The 23,659-nt window shown below is 42.8% G+C and overlaps 1 protein-coding gene across 1 annotated transcript in view; it reads left to right on the forward strand.

The window, feature by feature from the left end:
- Positions 1-23,659, forward strand: part of LPP (LIM domain containing preferred translocation partner in lipoma) — a 319,004-nt gene that overhangs the window by 32,626 nt on the left and 262,719 nt on the right. The window contains exon 2 of the mRNA XM_089508677.1: positions 12,520-12,647. The gene's annotated coding sequence lies outside the window, so the exon portion shown is untranslated. The remainder of the gene's footprint in view (positions 1-12,519; positions 12,648-23,659) is intronic.

Consider the following 23,659-nt stretch of genomic DNA (forward strand, 5'->3'; position numbering starts at 1 on the left):
GCAAACATAGGGCCTCTAAACTGTTTTTCCAACCCCTACCATTCGTATATTATTTTACTGTAGAAGATATGGTACGATGCAATACCCCATACTGAATAAAAGGGGTGATTCCACACAGTAAGCATTTAGTTAACAAAAAATGAAACAGGAAAAAAAGAAAAAGAAAAAGAAATGATGTGGATGATAGTTTTCCTGACTTGGTGGAAACATGATTTAGAAAATACAGAAGGTGAAATAAGTCTGAGCTTGGAAGGGCATCTAGAAATATTATAAAACATTTATTGAATAAGTTGTTGAATGACAGTCAATACATTGGTAAACCCAGTTGATTCAGTTGGTTTTCCCTCTATTTGGAATTAGCAATACAATTCAGCCTAATGTGTGGTTTGTGTGATCATATCTTGGACATATCATGAGAAGACACATTGTTCTTCTACTTGCTGTTGTTGTTAATTGCCATTGTCAGCTTCAACTTATAAATCATGGCAACCCTATGAATGAGATCTCCAAAACATCCTGCAATCAAAAGCCTTGTTCAGATTTTGGAGACAAGAAATCTCACGCTGATCACAGTTCTTCTTGGCTCACTCACAACAAAAGATGGAGACGGTAATCAAGAAATCAGTTGAAGGCTAAAACCTGGAAAGCAGCTATGATGAAGGAACTGGGCAAGATCCTCAAGTATAAAGATATAGCATTGAATACCAAAGGCAGGATTGTCAGTGCCGTCGTATTTCTGATTTCTATGTATGTTTTTAACAACTGGATAGAACCTTAGACTTGAAATTGTAATTTGGTTCAATCTGCTGCCATGCAGCAACCCACAACTAAAGTAATCCTGAAAGATGCCCATCCAAACTCTATTTAAAGATCTCCAAAGAATGTGAGTTGACCACCCTCCAGGGAAGTCTTTTCCACTGTCAAACAGCTCTTATAAAGTAAGTAGATTCTTCCTAAAGTTTAGGTGGAATCTCTTTTCTTGTAATTTGAATGTACTGGTTTTTGTTCTAGTCTTTGCACGAGCAAAAAATAAGCCAGGTCCATCTTCTACATGATATTCCTTTCAGATATTTAATGATGGCTGTATGATGTCCAGAGGAGGGTGACTAAACTGGTGAAAAGTCTGGAAACCACCAAGCCCTCTGAGGAGCAGCTTAGGGAGCTGGGTATGTTTAGACTGGAGAAGAAAAGGTTAAAGGGGGGGGGGGGAACATGAGAGCCACATTGAAATATTTGAAGGGATGTCCAATTGAGGATGGAGCAAGTGTGTTTTCTACTGCTCCAGAGACCAGGATATGGTGCAGTGGAGGTAAACTACATGAACAGTGATTCCATCTAAACATTACGAAGAACTTCCTGGTTGTAAGGGTTGTTTGACCGTGAAACCTGTTGCCTCAGAGGGTGGTGCAGTCTCCTTCTTTGGAGGTTCAAACAGGCTGGATGGTCATTTGTCAGGAGTGCTTTGATGGTGTCTTTCTGCATGGCAGAGTGGGGTTCTGCTGGATGACCCTTGGGGTCTCTTCCACTCTATGATTCCATGTCTACATTTTCTCTTTTCCATTTCCAACAAGCAGATTCTGATTAAACATAACAGTGAACTCCCTGATGGTCAGAGCTTTTTGAGAGTGGATATGGACTCCCTTGGAGGACGGTGGATTCTCCTTCATAGGAAGCTTTTAAAGAGAGATCAGATGGTCACCTTTCAGGGGTGTCTGTATAAGCAATGGGATAGTTCTTGTGAAGTCGCTGGAAGAAAGGTGAGGTATTTGGGTGAAAGGTGTGGTCCTTATCATGGCAAGAGCATTGTGGCTGGACTTTTTTATTATTAAAATTTTTAAACTTAAAACATACATAAATCTACAACTTACATTCATACAAGCAAATCATACAGTACATAAAACATAAACATGTTAAAAAAATAAGTCTTCCTCTCCTATACTATGAATATTTACATTGGGTATTCTATCTGAATAACATTTTTAACTTTCTACAGTTGGTTAATATCATCATAGAGGGAAAGTATAGAGGAAACCAAGTTGCCCAGGATGTAGCTGCAGCTGAAACGAACAATCTCTCTGCATTTCCCCTGCGTTCTCCTTTCCTTTCACTGCCTGTGATTTTGGCAGCCAGAATTTGTAGGTGGAGCAAAGGGGAGCTGTGGGTTTGTTTTCCTAGTTCCTCTTGTTCAGTCCTCTGCCTCCCTGTAACCCTCGGCTAATAACTGAGTAGCGTTGATTTGGTTATTTCCGCTAATTGCCAGGCTCAAGGAGGGGCCTTGCTTTGCCACGGCAATTATCTCAGATAAAAAGAGGAAAATTGCACCTATTACCAATTTGCTTCCTATCTCCCACTGGGTCCTGATCTGTAGAGCCCAAGAGACTAATGGCGTTGCCAGCAGTTTTTCATTATGAATCGTGTAGATTTAACAAAAGTGTTAAGAACTGCAAATCTCTGGCAGGAACATTTTAGTATGGTGCAACAAGGAAGGAAGGGTCTTAGTCTTGTGGTGGTGATGATGCGCGGTGGGGAGAATTAATCTGCTCTCCTCCCAATACAAATGCTGTAGTTTTTTACAGCGTCCAAGGAGAACCGCTGAGCAAAACATAGTATTTGGGCTTTAGTCAATTTCACGTAAATCATGGGTGAGCACCTGTGGAAATTCCAGGGGCCATCTCCAATGCTCCAGACTTTGGACTTTATTACTTGGGCAAATAAGCCACTTTACCTCTTCTGGCTTCAATTCCAGATCTGAAATGCCTCCAGATGTTATTATACCTAAATCGCCACCTATCTAAGTGGGATGCCGCATCCCGGGTCAAAGCCTTGCTCAGTTGACCAATTTTTGAAGTCAGAAGCCTCGCTCAACCACCACTTTGGCTTTGAAAAAGTGCTGGCTGAGCGAGGCTTCGACCCAGGATGCATCCAGGTGGCAGCATCCTGCCTAGATCGGTGGCGATTTAGGTATGATAACATCCAAGGGCATCTCAAATCCAGAATTGAAGCTGGAAGAGGTAAGCCAGCTTAGTTGCCCAAGCAATAATCTCCTTCCTTGGGCTGTGCCTATCCAGATTTGCTAAACTTCCCCTCCCACTTCCCCTCCCAGAAGTGCTGTATTGTACACCAAGAGTACTTTGATGTTATTAATTGTCTTCAAATTGGCTTTGATGTACAGCAACCCTATGAACTGCAAACTAGAAAATATCCTAAAGACTGCACCTAAGTTAGAAACACCCAAACCATTGTATTCCCCATCACCATGTGCAGAGAGCTGGACAGTGAAGAAAGTGGATGAGAAGAAAATCAACTTATGTGAGATGTGGTGCTGGAATCTGGAGGATAGTGTGAAGGGTATTGTGGGCAGCCAAAAAGACAATTGATACCTTGCGAGGGAGTGTTTTTTAAAAGGGGGAGACCCACATAGTTCTTTGCTAAAGTGTGTGGTTGTGCCCCATAGCTACCAGGTTGGTGGAGAAATGAATCCACTCTGGAGATTATTCTGAATTTCAAATGAAGTAGCCAAGGAGCTGAACCTATTTTGGAGGTTTTTATTGTTGTTGTTGACTTGTAGCAAACCTAAGGCATATACCTATCATGGGGTTTTATTGGCAAGGTTTGATCAGAGGAGGTTTGCTATTGCCTTTTCCAGAGGCTGAGAGCATGTGACTTGCCTCAAGTTACCCAATGGGTTTCATGGCCGAGCTGGGAATAGCATCTTGGTCTCCAGCATCACACTCCAACCTTCAAACCACTACACCATACACCAAGTCTACTATTTTGGAGGTGCTGAACCTTATTTTAGAAGTGCTGAATCCTGACTTAGGTCCAGACTATCTAAAAGACTGTATCTCCTGACATGAACCTGCAAGAATGGTAAGATCATGAGGGGAAGGCTTTCTTTCAGTCCTGCCACCATCACAGCCTTGCTTGGTGAGGACGGGAGAGAGAACCTTCTCAGTGGTTGCTCCCAACCTCTGGAACTCTCTCCTGCAGGAAGCTTGGCTGGTCCCTTCCCTGCTTTCTTTTTGCTTGCAGTCAAAGCACTTTTCTTTTCAAGCAGGCTTTCCAGACATAACTGTGCCCAGGGAGGCATTTCACTGAGGTGTTGCTTTGGTATTTTTTTTAAAATGATTTTATATTTCTAATTTGGTATTTCTTAAGGATTTTGCACTTGGATTCACTATAGTTATGTAGTACTTTGTGTTTTAAAATTGTACTGTTTTACGCTTGTGGTTTTCAAGCATGTTTTGTGAGCTGTCTTGGGTCCAATTTGGGAGAAAGGCAGCATATACAATGAACAAACAAACAATTTTGGAAAGAGTTCAACACCTTGGGAAGCTCCTCTAAAGTTCATGCTATAATCCAGAGTGGATCCAGAGCTCTGCAGATATGGAAGCAACCGTCCTCCATTGCATGCAGTGTAGGAATGCATAGTTCAGAAGTATTTTTCTTTACTGCTGTCTACATCTCTGGCTATGCTGGCTGGAGGACAGAGGAGAGGAGAGATTTTGTGGTGTGTGTGTGTGTGTATATATATATATTAAAAATATCTTCTTGAAGCTCTGCGATATCTGTAGGGAGATGGGAAGGCTCCAATGACAGTTTGAAAATACTGGGTATCTTTTACTTTGGAAAAAAAGGTGATTAAGGACAGATGTGCTGACAGTTTTCAAGTATTTAAAAGGATTTTCAGCAAAGAGCAAAAGAATGGTCGTCTGGCCTATCAAGCAAGGATAAAGCAAGAAAAAGCAGAGGATTTGTGATCAATGCTGCCTATGTTACTCTGGGAAATTAACTATATCTGCCTGTCCTGTGTGAATTCCTTGCCTTCAGATGCTGTGCAGGCTGGTGCAGTTTGTAGGCTTATCTCTTACAAAAGACCGGTAAAGAGAACAAACAGGATAAATAGCCCAACTGGGAGAGCCAGTCCTCAATCCTAGCAAGTATAGCTTATTAGGGATCCTCTCCTTCTAGAAAAACATTTGTCTGTCTGCATTGGTTCCTAGAGGAATGGGGCAGTGCAAAAACTGGAAGCTGGGGGAAAACCCCCAATTATTTTTTTTTGGACTACAGCTACAATTATCCCCCAACCAGGATGTCCATGGGCCTCATAGGCTGGAAGACTACTGGGTTTATAGTCTATAAATGTAATGTTTCCAGATAGAACGCTAAGCAGAGTACCAGTTATGGGGTAAAGTCAGGATATACAATTTATTATACATTCTAAATGCATACTATGTTTATAATTTATTATAATGAATATGTTAATAGAAATAACAGTAATAAAAATCAAGGCCTAGGGGCAGTAAACTAAGCTGGAAAACGTGGGTGGCAGTCTCCAAGAGTGCATCTACATTGTAGAAATAATGCAGTTTGACAGGACGTGAATTGTCATGGGTCCATCCTGTAGTATCTTGAGATTTGTAGTTTGGTGAGGCACCAGCACTCTTTGGCAGAGAAGGCTAAAGACCTTGCAAAACTAGAAATCCCAGGAGAATTCCATACAAAGGAGCTACAGCACTTAAAGGGGTGTCAAACTGCTTCCCAAAATGGCAACAGAAGTTCATGGCATACCCTCCTATCACAATTTTGAGGAGATCTCTGATGGCAATCAGAAATCTCCCTAGAAGCCAAGATGACAAAACTGGAAAACTGGGCCAAAGCTAACAAAATGATATTCAACACAGAAAAATGTAAGGTACTGCACTTAGGGTAGAAAAACGAAATGCATAGATATAGGATGGAGGACACCTGGCTGAACGAGAGTTTTACGTGTGAAAGGGACCTAGGAGTCCCAGTAGACCACAAGTTGAACATGAGTCAACAATGTGATGCGGCAGCTAAAAAGGCCAATGCGACTTTAGGTTGCATCAAAGTATAGTCTCTAGATCAAGGGAAGTAATAGTGCCACTCTATTCATGTGGCTGAAGTGAAAATGTGGTGCAAGGTGACTTTTTAAAAGAAAATATAAAAAGAATAAAATTTAATTTAAAAATATTTTTAAAAATTAATTAAAATTAATTAAAAAGAAAACAAAATCCTGGGACCTCTCCTTTCTCCACCCAGAGAGCCTCATCCCACTCACCCCATCTCTTCAGCATTTTAAAGGGATGCATGCAAGCACCACAGCCCATTTTTGTCCAAAAGTAGGTGTTGGAGGAGCAGTGGTGTCACCCATCCTTAGGGTGTCATCTGGTGCAGTGCACACTCCCTGCACCTGTCTACTGACACCACTGTCTGAGAGGGGTTTCTGTGACTTTTTTTTAAATGAAAACAACCTTTTTAAAAACAAAATTGAAGGGGTTTGAGGTTGAGGGGGACTGGTGAGAGGTTTCAGGGCCTCTCTTTTTGCCCTCCGCTAGTTGTCCCCCAAAACAGACTTTCCCTAACTTGGTCAAATTGAGTCGACTGACCAAATGTGCCTCCTCACTTCCCATTCTCCCCGTCAGTGTCAGGTGTACCGGGACATCTTGTACCAGTCTATGACCACAGAACATTTCTCACATTAAAAGCAAGGCATACCCAGGGGACGGGAATGGGGGACGGATTAGCTGTGTTGACTCCGACAGGTAAAAAAAAAAAAAAATTAAGTCAAGTGGTGAAGTGTGAAAAATGCGGCACTGAGTGCATCCAGGTCAGGGAGTTTCTTTTTGCAAGCGAAACCTTCCCCAGTATGAGAATGCAAGATGACTAAGAGCTGACCTCTCCCCTTCGGCCCAGGTTTCCACTCCCAACAAGTACAAACTGGGCATCGAGAAAATGTGATGCCCCATGCAGAGAAAGCTCAAAATGTCTCCTTCACATGCGAAGCAGGTGACGGGTGCTTCACAAAAATACTCCCCGACCTTAAATGGCTTGTTTATTCTAACATAGGCTCTGCAGCGTTAATGCATGGCAGATTCAATCAGAATCCAAAACAGGGGTAACTTTTCCAACTTTTCTGGGAGTAACTTTTCTAGGAGATCCTGTAGAGAGAGGAAAGTCATTTCACCTGACTTCAACGTGAAGAAGTTGGGTATGTTTTAGGCTGGAGAGAAGGAAATGAAGGAAGGATGCACAGGCCCCAGACGATTAATTCTCCATTAATTCCTCTAGCCTGCTTTAAAGCCATACAAATGGGCACCCATCCCGCCATCTCATGGCATTGAGTTCCACAGTTTGGCAATGCAGTGCTAGAGGAAAATGTTCTTCCCTTTATTTGCCCTGACATCCCCACCATTCAGCAGGTACTTTGCCACTGGGTTCACGTACTATGAGAGAGTAATGGCTTCTCCCTGTTCATTTTTATGGATGTATTTAGTAAAAAAATTATATCTACACCTAGCATTTCTAGGATCAATCTAGGCTCTGAGATTTCTGGACCAAAACACTGAGACCAAGAGATGGCCCTTGGTGATGTCTTTAAGCCTTATCCATGAAGTAATGACCACAGTTGTGAGTGTGTACCTGTATGTGTCTTCAAGTTGACTTATGATAACCCCATGAATTTCATTGGCTTTTCTTATGCAAGGAATCCACAGGGGTAGTTTGTCAATTTAAATTATTTAATTATTTTATACTGATACTTTTTAACGCTTTTCTATTTTTAACTTGTACTGTTTTAGATTTGTCAGTAGCTGCCTTGAGTCCCTATACTGGGAGAAAAGTGAGATATAAGTAAATAAAATGATGATGATGATGATGATGATGATGATGATGATGATGATGATGACGACGACAATACACCATGCTGTCTCTCTTAACTGCTGGTCCAGCACTCGAACCACTAAACCATCCTGGTTTGTAAATTGGCTGCTCCTTGTCCAAGGTGGACATTGGGTTTTCTCAGGCAAGGAATCCTCAGAGGTGGTTTTGCCAATTCTTTTCTCTGAAGTCAGAGCCCACAGCACCTGGCATTTGTTGGTGGTCTTCCATCCAAGTACTAAACTTAGTGTCCATCTTGGACAAGGAGTAACAAATGTATAAACCAGCATAGTGTAGTGGTTTTAGTGCTGGACTAGGACTCTGAGAGACCAGAAAGGAACAAGATTGTCCCACTGGTTCAGTTGCCTCCAGGAAAAACAGTCTCTAGCCAGGTCATTATGGTGCATCATGATCATGATGATGATCATCATCATCATATAACTTATATCTCACTTTTCTACCAGTGTTAGGACTCCAGGCAGATACCGACAAATTTAAAACAGCACAAGTTCTCTTGGATGTGCTGGTAAGGTTTGATCTTCAGAAAGCTCTCTGTTGTTTTTCCAATGGCAAAATCAAACAGGGCTGCCTGTGGCTTTCCCCTTGCATTTGTGTCTCCTGTGATGGATGGGGAGAAAGACCTCATGGGCCTGAGTGTGTGAGCAATAAAGAGAGTCCAGATGTTATTCATCTTTGTGTTTTGCTGACAGTAAGTGAGAGGGAGAGGGAAGGGGTAACATATTTTAGAGCTTCACTTCTGGAAGAAAAAAGGTCCCATCTTGTAACTATGGGGAACACACTGGTATCACAGTGTTATCATTATCAAGTGTGGAAGTACCCCAAGACCTTGCTAGAAAAGAGATGATGATGATTTGAAAAGGGATGAATGTGGACTTCTGGGCCGAACTTTTTCATGAAACAGTGGTCTCTCCATGAACTTCTGGTCTGTTTTAGCTCAGGTTTAGTCTTGCCAGTTTGTTATGAGAAGGAGCTATGTAAATCTTTCTGCAGAAGGCCAAGGCTGTGAACTGCTTCACTCTCCTCATTCTTTAGAAGGTGGTGCATTCGCCTTTGTTGGATGTTAGGTGGCTGCTTCTCAGTGGGTTCCTTCACTGGCTGGTGAGTGATCAAGATAGCCCTGGGGTCCGTTCTGTCTCTTTGATTCTATGAACTATCTGATATCTATGGGACACACACATGGCCTTACTCAACTTAGGAGGGCTGAACTTCCCACCCTCTGCATAAACAACAGCAACAACACTTTGGTCCTTGAATGATGCCGTCCCTCTGTAACATATTCCTTCTTTTCCTACTGAATTTTATCTAGTGGAATGCCTTCTTTTCTAAGGAGCTAACATGGCATAGCATTGGACTCTGGAGACCAGGGTTCAAATCTCCCCTTGATCATGGAAACCTACTTGATGACCTTGGGCAAGTCCCACACTCTTCATCTCAGAAAACCTCATAATAGGTTTGCTTTAGGGTCACCATAAGTCAGAAATTACTTGAAGACACAAAACGACAAGCACAACAAATAATTTTTTGTAATGAGTCATGTTGTGTCTTGATTTGCCCAAGTATGATAGTCTGTGTTTGGTCCTTTTGGTGTCATAAGGAAGGCAAATTCAGGCTTGATTTGCTCTAGGACCTATTTATATGTCTTTCTACCAGTCCATGGTATCTGCAGAACTCTTGTCCATCCTGTTGTTGTTCTTTTTGTGTGCCTTTAAGTTGTTTCCAACTTATGGCAACCCTAAAGTGAACCTATCGTGGGGTTTTCTTGGCAAATTCCTTTAGAGAGGATTTGTCATTGCCATCCTCTGAGGCTGAGAGAGTGTGGCTTGTCCAGGTTCACCCAGTGGGTTTGCATCGCTGAACTCTAGTCTCCAGAGTCGTAGTCCAACATGCAAACCACTATACCATGCTGGCTTTTGGACCTATTTATTTGTTCCTTTGGCAGTGTATGTTATCTGCAGAACTCTTCTCCAGCACCACATTTCAAATGAGTTGATTCTGTTCCTGTCAGCTTTCACATCCATGAAGAGAAATTGGAAATACTATGGTGTGGATGATCTTGATGTTAGTATTCAGTGATATGCCTTTATAAATGAGGATGTTCTTTCATCACTGCTGTTACAATTCTTAACCTTCTTCTGTTTTTTGGCTGTGGCCTCAGTACAGCAGGCCCTCCATATCCACACATTTTTTATCCATGGATTCAAGCATCCATGGTTTGAAAACATTCCAAAAATGTATAAAAATATTTTTGAAAGGTACAAATTCCAAAATGCAATGTTGCCTTTTCCATTTTATACAAGGGACATCATTTTACAATGCCAATTAATTTAAATTTAAATTTAATGAGACTTGTGCATCCATGGATTTTGGTATCCATGAAGAGTCCTGGAACCAAACCTCAGTGGATACCAAGGTCCCATTGTACTTGGTTATTGAGTGAAGTAGAAACATAATCTACCAGAGATTCAAAGGCAATGCTGTGCTGCTTTTCAGATGCAGTGACATGTGTGTGCTAGGTATTTATTTATTTATTTATTTTGGCATACCTGTACCTTTGTGTGTGATGGGGATGGGGATGTATTGTGATTGACTGTAGTGGGTATCACACATGGCAGGGCAGTACCATGGACAGCTCCAAGGGAGCAATGGGCTCCAACCAAGATTGGACCACTTGGAGTTACCAAGCTATTTTTCCTATCTACTTCTCCTAATCTCTGTCCCTTCCTCTGTGAAGAGGATTTGCACATGAAGGGTCAGTTAGAAGCCAAGTGTCTCTTCTCTTCTTGATGGCATCCTATCTGGCACAATTGCTGCATTGCTGAGCAAGTGCTGTGGTTGAGCTCGTGACACTTCATTTCTCGAGGGAATTAAGTTTGGAGGAGGAAGCATTAGTCCTGGAAAGCTAGCCTAAGGTCTTCTCTGCACTGCAGAAATAATGCAGGTTGACACCACTTTAACTACCATGGCTCAGTGATGGGATTTGTAGCTTGTTGTGGCATCAGAGCTCTCTGACAGAAAAGGCTAAATACCTCACTCAACGAGAAATCCCAAGATTCCATAGCATTGAGCCATGGCAGTTAAAGTGGTTTCAAACTATTTCTGCAGTGCAGATTAGACCCTGGTCTCTAGTTCCTCAGTATGGTGTGGTAGTCAGCTCTTCCCTGAACTCAGGTCCAGGGTACAGGTTATAGAATCATAGAGTTGGAAGAGCCCGCAAGAGCCATCCAGTTCAACCCCTTTCTGCCATGCAGGAACTCTCAATCAAAGCATCCCCAACAGATGGCCACCCAGCCTCTGCTTAAAGACCTCTAAGGAAGGAGACTCCACTACATTCCGAGGGAGTGTCTTCCACTGTTGAACAGCCAGAAAGTTCTTCCTGATGTTGAGGTGGAATTTCTTTTCCTGTAGCTTGCATCCATTGCTCCGGGTCCTAATCTCTGGAACAGCAGAAAACAAGCTAGCTCCCTCCTCAATGTGACACCCCTTCAAGTATTTAAACAGGGCTATCATATCACATCTTAACCTTCTCTTCTCCAGGCTAAACATCCCAGGCTCCCTTAGTCGTTCCTCATAGGACATGGTTTCCAGACCCTTCACCATTTTAGTCACCCTCCTTTTCTCAACATCCTTTTAAAATTGTGCCCAGAACTGGACACAATATTCCAGGTGGGGCCTGTCCAGAGCAGAATAGAATGTTACTATTACTTCCCTTGATCTAGACATACTTCTATTGATGCAGCCTAAAATTGCGTTGGTCTTGTTAGCTGCCACATCGCACTGTTGACTCATGTTCAATTTGTGGTCTACTTGGACTCCTAGATCCCTTTCACATGTAAAACTCTCGTTCAGCCAGGTGTCACCCATCCAATATCTGTGCATTTCATTTTTCTGCCCTAGGCTGAGTCTCCTTTATCTGGTATTCCAAATTCTGAGATATTCCAAGATCCAAAATTGTCCACATGAGTGGCTGAGCTAGCGACCCCTTTGCTTTCTGATTGTTCATGCACAATTTTATTTTTAAAATATGTATAAAATTACCTTCAGGCTGTCTGTATGAGGTGACTAGGAAATGAATTTCATGTTTAGACTTGGGTCCCATCTCCAAGATCTCTCATTATATATATGCAAATATTCCAAAATCCTGAAAGAGAACTGTGACATCCAAACACTTCTGGTTCCAAGCATTTTGGATAAGGGAGACTCAACCTGTAATGACAAAAGCGGGAGGAGAACAAGTCTTTCCTTTCTCGCAAGGAATGTATCGTGGTTAGTGGTATGTTTTCAAATTTCTTGATGGTTTAAGAGTTAGTGGTTGGTTGTGCTAGGATCATTTGTCAACTTTCTGGTTTGTGTGCTTTTAACTTTGGTACCATCTCTTTACAAACAGATTCTATATTTTAATAGCAGTTCTTGATCCCAACCATGGAATCTTTCCCAGTTTTGCATTGTATCATTGTGCAGAATACTTTCAACTGTTCTCTGTTCCTTTTTGAAAACATATATTATATCCCTTTCCTTTTCTTTCATGTGCTTTCACAAAAGGAATTTTGTGCCACAGAAACAAGGATGTGGTCAGGCCTTGGAAAAGTTACTTTTTTTAACTGCTGCACTCCGAGTCACCCAGCCATTGCATACTTTAGAGATGGTGCCATGATGGTGGGAGGAATTGGGGAATTTACTCCAAAAAGTAATTGTGACTGTGTGAAATTATTCTCTACTATTCAGTCTACTGGATCTCTGGTTTTTGTTGACAGGGACTCTAATATAGGGACTCTTCTGTGGTAGAGTCCCTACATACTCATGATTTCTTCTTTTTCACAGGGCTGTGGAAGAAATCTCAACTTTGCGAGTCAAGCAAATAAGGAGGAAAGGAAGCCCGTGAGTCACCCAAGTGCCTGTCTTTGCTCACGGACTTGCTAGGAGGCCAGGCTGTTCCAGAGAGAGAACTGGTATGTAGACTCTCTTGTTAGTATGTCTTTGCCTCCACCCGCGTCCCCTCTTTGATTTCAGAAGAAGCATGTCTCTGATTGTCCATGCTTCTTCACCTTGACTTACACTGAGTCCCATGCCAAGAGAAAGGCAGGATAAAAAAATTACATGTATTAATGCATATGTACATACATCACAGACTGGCTAGATTAACACCCTCCTTGCTATCTTCCTACAAGAATGTAAAAATCCCTGTAGACCTTTGAAAATTTATTTCTTCTAGGGGAAGCATAGTGTGTAGTGGTTTGAGTGTCAGACGATGACTCTGGAGACCAGGGTTTGAATCTGAGCTCAGCCATGCAACCCACTGGATGAGCTTGGGCAAGTCACACTCACTCAGCCTTAGATACTGGCAATGGCAAACCTCATCTGAACAAATCTTGCCAAGAAAACCCCATCATAGGTTCGCCTTGGGGTTGCCATAAGTTGGAAATGACTCGAAGCATACAGGTTTTTAAACAGAGGCTGGGTGGCCATCAGTGGGAAGTGCTTGGATTATGTCTTCCTGCATGGCAGAATAGGGTTGAACTGGATGGCTCTTGGGGTCCCTTCCAACTCTTTGACTCTATGAACAGCAATAACAAGGCATTGTATAACATGCTAGACTTTGTTCTTGTTGCTGTTGTGGTGGCTTTAAGGGTTTCTGCTTTTTAACCGGTTTTAATTTTAGGAAGGTTGGCTTGCTTTTTTAAGTTTTGCATTCTGTGAATTTTTAACTATGGTTGCTGCTACGCTCCAGAAATGATGCAATTTGACACAGCTTTAACTGCCATGGCTCCATCCTGTGGAATCCTGGGATTTGTAGTTTGGCAGGGAACTAGAGCTCTCTGACAAAGAAGGTGAAATACCTCACAAAGCTACAAATCCCAGAAATCTATAGCAGTAAGCCATGGCAGTGACAGCAGTGTCAAACTGCATTAATTCTGCTCTGTAGATGCAGCCCAAGTTTGCCTTATGTGCTTCACGCTACCTTGAGCCCCAAATTGGGAAAAAATGTGATATAAATAAATATCCTCATCCTCATCATCCTCATCTTCTTCTTCCTCTTCCTTTGCCTCTTCTTTCTATTCTTCTTTTACTGGAAGTTGCTGTGCATTGTGGAAACAGACAGCACTGATGTTGGGGTGAGCACAAGTTTCTTTTTTGCCTGTGAAAAAAACCCTTTCAGGGTTTTCTGTGTTCCAGGAAGCCTATTTTGGGCACATATAAAGGCAAATCTTCCCTCTATCCCTAACTTGAGCTTTGCTTGTTTGTGTGTGTGTGTGTGTGTGTGTGTGTGCTGACTGATAACATGCCAGACATGCACACACCCCAATATGGGTTTCAAGTCTTCTCCCTTGTCAATATGAAGAGATGAGTGTGGACTGCAAAGCACAGCTTTTTTCATGAAACCTAGGTCTCTCCAAGAAGTTCTGGCCTGTTTTGGCTTCAGGTTAAGCCTTGCCAGTTTGGTATGAGGGTGGGTATGTAAACCATCATCAGTTCCTTTCCTAGGAGGGTGTTGAGGTCCATCCATACAATGCGCTTATAGCACTACAATTCTACTTTAACTGCCACGACTGCATCCTGTGGATTCCTGGGGTTTGTATTTTGGGAAGGCATTAAAAAAGCTCTCTGACTCAGACTTCTAAATACCTTTCCTGAACTACAAATTCGAGGCACGGGACCACTGACACCTTTTTACTGCAGCTAAAGCAAGCTCAAAATTCTCCTTTCTCCCATGTGGGCATTGACTTTATTCACACTGGGGCAATGAACCCATATTCATAGGGACATCAGTGGGATGGAGCAATAGCAGCTAAAATGGAATGACATGACTATAGTTGTGTGGGGGTGAAATGGCCCTTGCAAAAGCAGCAATGCATTCCAAGGGAGCAGTGAGCTTCTTAATTGTATCCTAGTTGCAGATCCATGGCTCATTCGTCTAGCTTCCCTTTTCTGTGCTGTAGCCCGCCCCCGGAGTCTCTTTGCCTTTGGGCTAAGCCCCAAGCCCTGGAGTACATCAAAAGGTCAGTTTTGGAGTGATTCCTGGCCATATATGGCCAAAGCCCGAGGCTCTTGCCTGTTGCCTACAGAACTGATAAATTTCTTGCTTGAAGGAAAACAGCACAATTTCATCTTTGGCAGCTCATTCCTGTTGAGAATGGCAAGACTGTGCATTCTTTAGATTTCAAGTCCTCAAATCTTGGAAGCATCTACCCAAGATGAAACTGCAGTTATTATCTGTCTCCTGTCCCTCTAAGGAAGGGGGGAAAATAGACATGAAAGAGAGTTATAAAGATTTCACTGTTGTTGAAATATATCAACCCACTTCATAAGGGAAAGAAAAATCTGATGGTTTCCCATCTAGGGAATGGTTCCACCAAAGGAGGAGCATATTGACAAAGTTCTCTGTGAATTCCTTTGGCAGGAAATGGGAACCTGGATTGCTTTTGGATCCAGATGTTTATGGCAAGAGAGAGAGTAGCTGATGGACATATCACTTTGGACTTGGGGTGGGGGAAGCTATGACACCCAGGGGCCACAATACCTTGTGGCTAAACGTTTGGTAGTTAAGCTCAGGGCCAGGAGGAAACGGCCCTGCAAAGTCACATATTTTGTCAATTGGCACATTCCCCCCATTCTTTATTAGTCTGAGTATAGAAATTGTCTCTTTTAGGACTACAGCTCCCAGAACCTCCAGGATTCTAACAACTGTATTCTAAGCTAGATTTGCTAAGACCTGCTCTGTTTTGTTACACACGCAAACACACACAAAGGCTGGCCTCCTGTGAGTTACATACACAAGAGTACAATGCACTGCAAAGGGGGAGTGAATTTTGTGGACAGTGTGCAGCAGTTGTTGCCAACTGATGATAGTGGAGGAACCTTGTGGAACCATTGTGGCTGCAGACATGCATTGTGCATTTGACATGCATCTGCAAATTTGATAAGTATGCTCCCAATTCTGTCAGAAGAAACCTCACCAGGAATACAGTGTCCACTTCTTATTCTTGTTATGCAGCTCCAAGTCATGCTGAAATCATGTTGGTGTTCATGAATGAGAGATCTCCAAGACACCCTTGCATCCACAACTCAGGTCTCTCAAAGCCAGGGCTGCGGCTTTCTTCATTGAGTCTATCCAGCAGTAATGTGGTCGCCCTCTTTTCTTATAGCCTCTCACCTTGCCATTCATTATTGTCTTTTCTAACGAGTCATCTCATGATATGGGCAAAGTATGATAGCTCAGTTTGATCATTCTGGCTTCTTGGGAGATTTCAAGCTCAATTTGCTTTAAGTCCCATTCATTTGTGTTTCTACCAGTCCACAGTATCCACAGAACTCTCATCCAGCACCACACTTAAAATGAGTTGATTTACTTACGAACAGCTTTCTTTGCTGTCCGTTTTCCGCAGCCATGCATAGGAATAGGAAAAAAGATGACATGGACAATCCTAACTTTAGCATTCAATTATATATCTTTACACCTCAGGATCTTCTCTAGTTCCTTCATAGCTGCCCTTCCAAGTCCAAGTCTTGTTCTGATTTCATGACTGCAGTCTTCATTTTGAGAGATGACTGAACCACAGCAAAGAAAGTCTTTTACTATTTTGATAATTTCAGTCTAAGGTTATGAAAATAATCTATGATCGTTAGTGTCTTCATAATGTTCAAATGTAACCTTCATTTGCACTTTCTCGGAAATCTGAAGATAGTTCTGTAAAACCCAGGCCATGAGGCTATGGAAGGTATCAGCATGTCCATGGGACAGAATGGATTGCAAAATAGCTTAGACATAAACTCATGGCAAAGCACTGCCTTTTTTTCAGTGTAGATGCAGTCTGTATGCCAGCAGGCATCACATCCTTCTTCTTAGAATACTTAGCTGGCCACTGCTCAAAATCTGATGTTGGATGAAAGTTCATATTTTTTGATCTGACAATGCAACCACTGGATAATTTATCTCCAAACTGTGGGATTCGAGTTAAATTTATAAATACTGGATACTATTTACTATCAGCATCCATGCTACCAAAATCAACCAGATTTTGATCAAGCCTTTTACATCATTTTACATTGTTCTGGGGATGACCCATTTGACTAATATTTCTGTTTTAATTTCCAAATGGAAAAAATATATCCATTGCTATTAGCTTTTTCCTGAGCCTTCTGGGATGGACATGATCCTGGCCCCCTCTTCTCCTCTTTGCTGAGTTAATTGAGTGCAAACTGAACTCAATTTGCAGCATAAGATGTCTGTCACAAAGGGGAAACGTGGGAGAAGGAAAGAGAAACTGGGACATTTCAAACGCAGCTGTAAAAGTAGAATGGCTGTCCCTGTCTACACAAATCAAATACTCCTCTGTGAAGTTGAAGGCTATCATGGCTGGCATCCATAGTTTTTTGTGGGTTTTTAGGGCTATGTGTCCATGTTCTGGAAGAATTTATTCCTGATGCAGGCAAAACGTCAGGAATCAACTCTTCCAGAACATGGACACATAGCCTGAAAAACCCACAAAACACTATAAATGCTGTGACCGGGGATGGCATCTCTCCTCTCGTGGCCTGTCTGGAGTTGGTAATGGGCTGGATGAGGGAAAACAGACTCAGCTTGAATCCAGAGAAAACGGAAGTACTCGTGATAGGTTCTCCTGGCCCAGGGATGGCGGTGGTTCCACCTGTCCTGAATGGGATCACGCGTCCCGTGAAGGACTCTGTACACAGTCTGGGGGTGCTCCTTGACTCGTCGCTCCACCTTACATCTCAGGTGGATGCGACGGTCAGGAGCACCTGCTATCAGCTTCGGCTGATACCCCAGCTGTGTCCCTACCTGAGCCGGGGGGACCTAGAAACAGTGGTACACGCTCTGGTAACCTCTCGGTTGGATTTCTGCAATGCGCTCTACATGGGGCAACCCTTGTACCATACCCGGAAGCTGCAATTAGTGCAAAATATGGCAGCAAGACTGGTCACTAACATACATAGGACCAGTCATATAACACCGGTGTTAAAAGACCTACATTGGCTGCCTATTCACTTCCGGGCGCAATACAAGGTGTTGGTTATAACCTATAAAGCCCTAAATGGCTTGGGCCCAGAGTACTTAAAGGACCGCCTCTCTCCGTACAATCCGCCCCGCACACTCAGATCCACTGGGCAGCACTTGTTAAGAGTTCCGGAGGCTAGATTAGTTAATACCACCAGAAGGGCCTTTTCCACCTCGGCCCCTACCCTCTGGAACTCGTTGCCCATTGAGCTCCGTTCAGCAACCTCCCTGGTCCAATTTAAGAAGGGGCTGAAAACGTTCTTCTTCAAGGAGGCTTACCCCTGATTCTTTGCCCTGAGAGCCCCCTCTCCCCCCCCCCCCCCCCCCCGTTAGTAGTTTGTGATTTGGCACAAGTTCTTTTATTGTTTTAATTGCATTGTTTTTAATCTATATTGGATGTATGTTGTTATTGTTGTTAACCGCCCTGATGTTTCAAAGGGCGGTATATAAATAAAGTTATTATTATTATTATTATTATTATTATTATTATTATTATTATAAAAATACTCCTTGTTGCAGTTTTTTACAGTGTGATTTGGCCACATATGATTTACAGTACTTTGGGACTTTTTTGCTCTCCCCCCCAAAAAAAACATTGCTTAAACTCCACAAAAAACAGTTTTGTGGATCTGTATGTATCCACAAGGATGTACATTTTTAACGTGTGACCATCCATATCCTTCACATGCCTTCGGACAGCTGTGCATTTTCAGCAGAGAGAGAGAGAATAAATATGAATAGATTCAAATATGCAGAGGAAAGTGAAGGCTATTAATCTTGGAGGTGAAGGTGTGAAAATCCACAGCACTTTGCATAATACACTCAGGTAGCCTAACCCCCTGACAAATCTAGAGAGTTGGAGGAATGAATGGAAACGCCAGCATGGTGTAGTGGTTTGACTGTTGGACTATGACTCTTGAAGACCAGAGTTTGAATTCTGGCTCAGCCATGGAAACCCATTGAGTGACCTTGGGCAAGTTACATTCTCTCAGCCTCAGAGGATGGCAATGCCAAACCCTCTCTGCAGAAACATATCAAGAAAACCCTGTGATAGGATCGCCTTAGGGTCCCCATATGTCGGAAATGACTCGCACATGATGGCAACAAATGAATGAATAACATAGCATTTCTGCTTGCGACTCTCTGGTTCTGCGATCTTTGGTAAGGAAGTTTGGTGAGATCTATGCTTTATTGCAGGAAGTTTTTTCCTTCTCCTGTATTAATAGGGCGTAGCGCCCAGACTGTATATACAACATGGGGTTAATCATTGATCCACGGCCTGGCATTTTGTCTCAGGAGCATTGGGTCAGTGCTGAAGCAGGGTGATTTTTCCAACATCCCTTTTGTCGTTGTCATCTCCATATTTGGAAATGTTTACCCATGCTTTGGTCTATTGTACGGCGAGTGGAGTTGAGTCAGGGCCTGGTGGAAGCAAAATCTGAATTCCTGGAGGCAGAATAAGGGATTCCCCTCCTCCTCTTTCTTCTTCTTTTTTTCCTCCCCTCTCTTCTTTTTTCCCCCTTTTTTTCTCTCTGGTGGTGGTCAGAGTTCTCTCTCTCTTGCTCCTGGAAGTGCCTCCGGATTCGTTCCGCTCTAGGGCCAAAGCCTGTTTCCTTTCCTGGGAGGGAGAAGAGCCTGGCATTGTGTAAGTAGTGCATGCTTTTATTGGCATGGCAAATGGGGTGGCCACCACGGGGGACAGTGCATTGGCCTGGGAGGCTTGTGCGAAATATGTGCACAATGGTGTATTGGGATGGTAAAAATTAGGGGGACATCATGCGTCTGCATTTGGGGTCCCAAAGGGGTGGACATCCTCAGCAGAACTGGAAAAAGCAAGGAGCAGAACTGATTTGGGATTCAGTGTGTGTATCTCTATTGTGGCCTAGTGTGGGAGCCAGAGTTGGGACACGTTTTGTTTTGGATGGCAGCTCCCAGCATAGCTGTCTGGGGGATGCTGGAAGCTGCCATTCAAAAACCCAGAAAACATTTCCAAAGTGTGAAAGTTTCTAATCCTTGCACATCTGTGTAGGCTCCAGGTCTGTGTTTCTTTGGGTATTGGGGAAGCTGGGAGTGGCCATCCATAGAACTGGAAAAATTTTCCAAACTGTGAATGTCTCTTATCCCTGCACATCCCTGTGGGATCCATGCCTGTGTTCCTTTTCGTGCTGGGGATGCTGGGAACTGCCATTTAAAAAAACCACAGAATTTTTTTCCCCAAACTCTGAAAGTTTCTAATTACACAGCCAAGGGGGCTCCATGGCTGTGTTCTTTGGGGATGCTGGCAGCTGCCATCCCAAAAACAAAACAAACAAACAAACAAACAAAAACCCCTGGAAAACATTTCCAAAATGTGAAAGTTTCTAAGCCCCCTGTATCCAAGTGGCTCCGTGTCTCTGTGTTGGGGATGCTGGGAGCTGCCATCCAAAAAACTAGAAAAAATTTCCAAATTGTGAAAGTTTCTAATTCCTGCACATCCAAGTAGGCTCCATGTCTGTGTTCCTGGGGATGCTGGGAGCAAGCTACCATCCAAACACTGGAAAATGTTTCCTAACTGTAAAAGTCTCTAATCCCTGCACATCCATGTGGGCTCCATGTCTGCGTTCCTTTGGGTGTTGGGCATGCTGGGAGCTGCCATCCAAAAAGAAAAAAAAACCCTGGAAAATGCTTCCAAATTCTGAAAGTTTCTAACCCCTCCACATGCTGTGTTCTTTCGAGTGTTTTCAATGTATTTATGAAACAGCTACATTTGATCTGCAATGAGCTTTTCTCTCACCAAGATCTGCCCATTTATGGGTCTCTTCAGCCCGAAGGTGGATTTATTGCCTGAGTTAATATTTTATTTCTGATTCCTTGGAAACCTAAGAGAACTGAGATCTTAGATGGAACGAATTCTCCACCTTGTTTGTCTTTTCGGTGTAGTTGTGTGTGCTTGCATTCCATGTTTTTTCTCCTTTGGTGCACTTTGTAAAAAAAAATCCCAGATTCATTCTGCTCTCTCTCATTTTCCTGAAAGGAAGTGACATTGGAGCCAGCTAAGTCAGCACAAAAATATCTGAAATCGTTCCTGTTGGGAAGCGGAAACGGCAGGGCACCCTTCAATTTATTTTTTAATTTTTATTTTAGGACAGCTGTGACATTTGGCAGAAGCTTCAGGGAAGTTCACAGAGTGCAGATTTCCTTTATGGAATGGGATACTGTGAAGCTTTGGATATTTTGTTGGAGAGACGAAGAGTATGTCCTCATTACATGGTTACAGCAGTTTCATCCCGTATTAATTGTCATGGGTTGTCTTCTGGGGTTTGTAGTTTTGGGGGGATAATAGACGTCCCTTCTGAAGTTCAGGGGAGTAGGTTAAGGCTATCTAGCAAAGACTTTTAATCCCTTCATCAAAATATCAAAAAAAATTCTCTCTCCTATCTATCTATCTATCTATCTATCTATCTATCTATCTATCTATCTATCATCTATCTATCATTTCTTTCTGTTATATATATATCTATTGTCTCATCTCTGTCTGTCTTTTCTCTCTCTCTCTCTCTCTCTCTATCCCTTTCTTCTATTTAGTTACCTATCCTCTCTCACTCTTGCATCTATCTATCTATCCATCATCTCTTTTTTCTCTCTCTCTTTCTCTTGTTCTATCCATCCATCCATCCATCCATTATCTCTTCTGTCTGTCTGTCTGTTGTATTTATATCTTGCCTCCCAGCTTCCCCAGGGATGTATTATGGGTAAAGCAATACAGAGATCCAGCATTTAAAGCAATACAGAGATAAAGGCTTTTAAAACAAATTGAAGGGATCTTTTAGAACTTTTTAAAGGAAACTAGAAATAGGCCTAAAATACTTTTAAAAACTATTAAAGTGGGCATAGAAGTGTCAAACATCAAAAGCCATATGGAGCAATGACTCCAGAGCTTCCCACCAAAAGCCCCAAACAGATGGAGCCAGTTTAACTTCCCTTGATGGGGAATTCCACAGTTACTGCACTGCTTCAGAGAAAGCCCGGCTGTGTATGGACCCCATCCTAGCCTCACGAGGTGCTGGTTCATGCAACAAGGCCTCTGAGGAAGATCACAAATTTTGGGAAAACTCCTCCCAGGGACCCTGAATTCTGACTGCTTATTCTGACTATGATTCCACTTTAATTGCCATGTGATCTTGTGGAATCCTGGGATTTGCAGTTTATGTGCATATGTGAATGTGCCTTCAGGTTGTCTGTCCTCTTGTGGTGACCCCATCAATTATTCATATATATTTTTTTTTCTTAGGCAAGGGATACTCAGAGGTGGTTTTGCCATTGCCTTCCTCTGAAATAGAGCCTGCAGCACCTGGTATTCGTTGGCAGTCTCCCATCACAGTACCAACCAGGGTTGGTCTTAATTAGCTTCCAAGATCAGATGGGATTCGATGGTGCCTGCAAGGTATTTAGGACCTCATTTGCAGTACTTTGTTGTTGTGTGTCTTCAAGCCATTTCTGACTCAGTTTTGCCTTCTAAGGCAAAACTATCACAAGGGCAATGTGATAGTTGGCAATTTATCTTAAGAGGCAGTTGGTTTGTGCCTTCCTCTGATGCTGAGAGAATGTGACTTGCCCAAGGACATCCAGTGGGTTTTGATGGCTGAGTGGACATTCGAACCCTGGTCTCCAGAACTGTAGGAAAGCTGGCTCTCATTCACAGTTTAGTTAGGGTTATTTGGGGATGCATCTACACTGTAGTAATAATCCAGTTTGACACCACTTTAACTGCCATAGCACCATCCTACAGGTTCCTGGGATTTGCAATTTGATGTGGTACCAGAACTCTCTGACAGAGAAGGCTAAATATCCCACAAAAGTACAAATCCCATAATTCCACAGCATTGAGCCACGGCAGTTAGAGAGATGTCAAACTACATTAATTCTGCAGTGTAGATGAAACCTTAGAAGTTTAATATAGGACGACAGTTGTGCAAAGCAAAAGGGCCTCTGTAAGATGGACCCATGGCAGTTAACATGTGACTAAATTCCTGTTAAACTCTGGCAGTGTAGATGCACTGAAAGGCTGCAACTGGACTTCACAAGTAATCCAGTTTGATACCATTTGAATTCCCATGGCTTAATGCTATGAAATTCTGGGATTTGTAGTTCTGTGAGATATTTCACTCTTTTGGTCAGAGAGCTGTGGTGCCACAACAAAGTGTACAAATTCTGGGATTCCATAGGATGGAGCCATGGCAGTTAAAGCACTGTCAAATTGGATTATTTCTGCAGTGTGGATGCAGCCCATGTCACGAAGAAGAAGAGGTGTAGGTTATTTTAGTATCTGTGACAGCTGAAATGGTGTCGCTGTGTACAGAGGCAGTATATCCAGAATTACTAGGCAGGCAATGGTAAAGTACGATATGTTTCTTCTCCTTCTTATGGACCCCTTGTTGTCCAATACAGTCAGTGACAAGGCTGACTGGGAATTTGGGGATCAACTGCCTTCGAGTTGATCTTGACTCATAGCGACCCTATGGATGAGACATCTCCAAGACCCTCTGTCCTCCACTGCTCTGCTTAATTCCTGCAACCCCATAAAACCTGTGACCTCCTTAACAGAGTCCATCCATCTGGCATGTGGCCTTCCTCTCTTCCTACATCCCTCCACCTTTCCCAGCGTTATTGCCTTTTCCAATGAGTCCTTCCTTCTCATGATGTGGCCAAAGTACGACAGCCTCAGTTTGGTCATCTTGGCTTCCAGGGGGGTTTCTGGCTTGATCTGCTCTAGGACGCATTTGTTTACCCTTTTGGCTGTCAGTGGGATCCATAGCACTCTTCTCCAGCACCACATCCCAAATGAATGGATTTTCTTCCTATCCCCTTTCTTAACTGTCTAGCTCTCACATCCATACATGTAATAGGGAATACGATGGCTTGTATGATTCTAACTTTTGTACTGAGCTGTATATCTTTGCATTTTAG

This window comes from Sceloporus occidentalis, unplaced genomic scaffold (genome assembly GCF_023333645.1).
Source record: "Sceloporus occidentalis isolate IW3139 unplaced genomic scaffold, rSceOcc1.0.p SCAF_2, whole genome shotgun sequence".
In the NCBI taxonomy this organism is placed as follows: domain Eukaryota; kingdom Metazoa; phylum Chordata; class Lepidosauria; order Squamata; family Phrynosomatidae; genus Sceloporus; species Sceloporus occidentalis.